The following is a 4,384-nucleotide window of genomic DNA, read 5'->3' as shown; positions in this document are numbered from 1 at the left end:
ATTTCTCATACACAGATCGCAGCATCTCCTCAGTTGCACGTTTCAGCTCTGATTCTTCAATCATACCTTTTTCATTTAAAATAGCGAAGTTAGCTTGAACCTCCACCTCGCATTCCAAACTTAAGCCACTTGGCTCACCCATAGAACTTCCAAATCCAATATACTTGCAGCATTCATCTATGCCATCAAATACAGGGGATTTGTTTCCATTTAACTCACATGTTTCCTCATAATCGGCAACCGAGCGAGAGTGCTCCGAACACCAAGAACAAGAAAAAATCCTTTGAAAGATAAGGTAGATTCTGTTGCATAATCTTGACATTACCCATTAACATCACTCCTGCAGCTGATCCCAAATAAACAGATGGGTGATCATTGCCAAATTTTACTGAAAAATCTAATAAACAATGGGCATCATTTGTACCGAGTATCAAGTCAATATCCTTTATTTTATCACTACCATCAGTCAAATATTTATCAGCTAATTTGAAGCCTTTTTTGGCAAAGGCCCTGGCCACTTCTGAAATTCCTGGCAATGACAAATTTATATCTATGCTTGGTACACACAATGCATGTATTACACATGCCTTATCATTAAAGTTGCACTTTAATTCAACTATCTTGGATTTATACTTCTTACTTGAATTAAAACCATTGACTGTTAAAGAGACATTATCTTCTAACACTTTCAACCTATTATCACTTGCAAGTTTTTCAGTTACAAAACTGGTCTGACAGCCACAGTCCTTCAAACCTCTAACAAGGGCTCCATTCAACATTTCACAGGTAAAAGTTGGCAAAACAGAGGCGCCATCAGTGGTATGCAAAGCCTTAGTTATAATCATTACATCACTTGAGGTTTCCCTGTGTTTTGAATTACCTGCTTTTACTTCCTTGCTACCTCTCGCATTCATTTGTAGTTTTTCATCATGAGATTTTTCACCTTGATGATCACACAAAAATGAAAAATGCCAACCCTTACAAAAATAGCATTTCTTAAAGAATTTAAACTTGCATTTGTCAGTGGTATGTCCAATGTTAGCACATTTCTTGCAACCATTAAGTTCTTCTAAGCGTCTCAGCTTATACTCAGGTTCTTTATATTTTATACACTTATGTGTTGCATGGTTTTTCCTGGCAAAGAGTGCAACTTTTCCTCGGAGAAGCGGCGTCAGCAGTACTAATTCTGTTAGTTTCATTATCCTCATATTTAACATTAACTGCAATTGATGTAGAAGATTTTCCTCCTTGTCTCCTCCTTTCATTAAACTTCCTTGTGACGTCCATATAACGTTCAGATGCTTCAAAGAAATTTTCCTTTATCTCCTCAAGTGATGGACGTACATGATTAGTCACATTTATTAGCTGAGCTTTAAAGGAGTCATTCATGCCTTGCCAGATGAAATACTGCAAAATATCATCTACTTTGATTTCCAATGTAGAAAAAGTTTCAGTTACATTAGTAATTTTTCCAATATAGGAAAAAGGATCAGTGCCGTACTCAAGCTTCATTTCACTTAATTGCTTAATTACATTGAATTTCTGTAGCGAACGAGAAGCCAGTGCTTCTTTAAGCAATTTCTTAGCATCAGTATAGGTCTGCTTTGAAATTTCAAGATTCTCGAGTAAAATTGAGGCTCTGCCTGATACCTGTTGCTTGAGAAGTAATAGTTTTATCTCTCTCAGTGTACGAATATGTGGCAATAGCCGATTCAAACTCAACAAGAAATTTTTCAACATTTTCACTTTCGGTGCTAGCGTAAACCGGAAGTGGAACTACAGGACTCTTTAAGAGACTTCTTGCGGTCTCAGAATCCTTGGCCTCAGGCTTAGAATCCATCAATTGTAAAACAGCAAAACAGGTAATTAATTTATCTGAGTAACAATCACAAGACTGCAATTCTAATAAGAAACTCCTCTTCATTTGTCCCGTCTCCATACAAAGACTTATGGATTACAGTATTAAGACTGTTCAACTGATCACTGTACGATACCAATTTAATGTGAATAGCCTTCAACTCAGTTTTATTCATACTCGTGAAATTATCATGTTCATTAAACAACCGTGTTACTTGGCCACGAATATATTTACGAGTCTTTAATTCTACACTCATTTCAATAAAATTTAAAACTTAAACCATGGACCCGCAAACCAACAAAACCCCAACCCGGAAGCTAACCAGACAGCAAAAAACAGCACCTTACTTAAGCCCCACGTTGGGCGCCATCTTGAAAAACTTTACACCGTAATTGGAAAATTAATACAAAGCATAATTATCTTATTTTAATGAAACCTTCATAAAATTATGAACTTTGAAAACTTTAATTAAACAACGAAGAAATTGAATATATAATAAAAATGAGTTCATGTATTGCTGTTCAAATTAAAACCAATGCTGTTGTTGCTGCTGTCGAAGATGATCGCCTTAAATGGAGGTCAAAGCGATGGTCAAGCATCTCCCACTTCCAATTACCATTTTCAAGAACCCCTAGATAAATATGAAATAACAAATATCAATTACACTACAAATGGTAATTTAAACTATCGAAATAACTTAATAAATTACTTAAACACAGGAATGCCATTCAAATATATATATTGTATCAATAACGGATTTCACTTAACATTATCAAATAATAATTACCTAAAGGCAATGGTCCACTTTGCGTATTAAGTATATCACTAGTATACAACGAGCCAAATTGACAGTAAGGCCGAACGAATAACCACCTAAGTAGTAAAAAACTAATGTAAATAAACTACTAATTAACGTAAAAGTGGCAAAAATGAGAGAATACCAAATATGATACAAAATTTAATTTATCTAACCAGCTCAAAGTAACTGAAGAAAAATGAATCTCAATTATGAGTGGGAAATTATAATATGGCAATTTCCATAAAAATTGAAAATGATATGAATATTAACCAAGGGTATATTTATTTTGTGGGGGCTAAAAAAGCAAAGCAAGGGGACTTTCATTATCAAATGAACTATGAATTATAAATCACCAATTTTAAATGACCTTTAAAATGATGACGTACCATCACAACCCATACTGTCCGTGTATGCTGTTCGTAAATGAAACAAATCACAATTGCTGTGTTGGCTCTTGATGAGGCTTCCAAGAAGAAGGCAACATAAGATGCGGATCCATGGTACAAATCACTTATTTTTTCACCATGACGATAAAGAGGCCAGCAAAATCCAATGTTGTCACTGGTGAAGATGGCTAAGAACTAACTTTTATTTTCATGAAAAGCCGTCCACTTCTCCTTTCTGTAAGAAATTTATAACGAGCAGCAAGTCTATTCAACGACCCAAACCATCTTAAGTTTACAGGTTGTTAAGGAATTGTCATAATTTTATGTAAACAAAAATTATTTAAATACTAAAAATGCATGTTGAAATAAAAAACAATCATTTGCAAACTTACCAAATTACCATATTATAAAAAGAAACAGAAAACAAAAAAAATAACTCAAGTGTTATTTTTCAACAATATATATATATATATATATATATATATATATATATATATATATATATATATATATATATATATATAAATATATATATATATATATATATATATATATATATATGTGTGTGTGTGTGTGTGTGTTTGTAACTATGCATAAAATTTACAAAAAATGCTCCTCACCTTTTTATAAGCGTTACCAAACACACCACAATGGAGACACCTTTGACAAAGGCGGACGCCATCTTCCGATAGAAGCCGAGCAGTTCTAAATCTCACTGTGATGCTGCAAAACCTATTTGGAGTTTTCTTCTTGAGTCTGAGGACCGTCTTCGAGGATGGCAACAAATGCACTGGTCAAAGGGGGTACCGTTCTGCATTCGGGTATTGAAGGTCTCGTGGGGGTATCTCCAGTGATGCTTCACCTGTCCTTCATAGGCTTGCCAGGTTGGCCTTTTCCAGCACAAAAGATTCAAATTTGGCCTTTTTTAAAAAAAATGGGTTGGCCGTTAGCAATATCTTAAAAAGAAAGTTTGTCCTTAAATGTTATTTTTTTGGCTATTTTTACTAATGGGTTGGCCTTTTGAAGCTACAGCTGATTAGAAGTTGGCCTTTTCTTACTTACAAAACCTGGCAACACCAAAAACAGGTTTAGCCTAAGAAGGGAGGGAGGGAGGGATCTGAGGGAGGGAGAGATTGGGGGAGGGGAAGGATTGAGGGAGTGGAGTGGGTTCCCACCTAGGAGGAATTAGTTATTTTTCCTCCAAGGTTCCCACGGTTCCCACCATGATGCCAGATGCTCCTAGAATAAGAACTTGACATGGCATAAGGCTACTCGAAACGAGATTGATACTTGATCTGTATCAGTTTTGATCAATTGATTGATTTGGTGTATTTTGGCATC

This window comes from Palaemon carinicauda, chromosome 3 (assembly GCF_036898095.1).
Source record: "Palaemon carinicauda isolate YSFRI2023 chromosome 3, ASM3689809v2, whole genome shotgun sequence".
In the NCBI taxonomy this organism is placed as follows: Eukaryota; Metazoa; Arthropoda; class Malacostraca; order Decapoda; family Palaemonidae; genus Palaemon; species Palaemon carinicauda.
The sequence above is the reverse complement of the archived record's forward strand: the minus strand, read 5'-3'. Positions refer to the sequence as shown.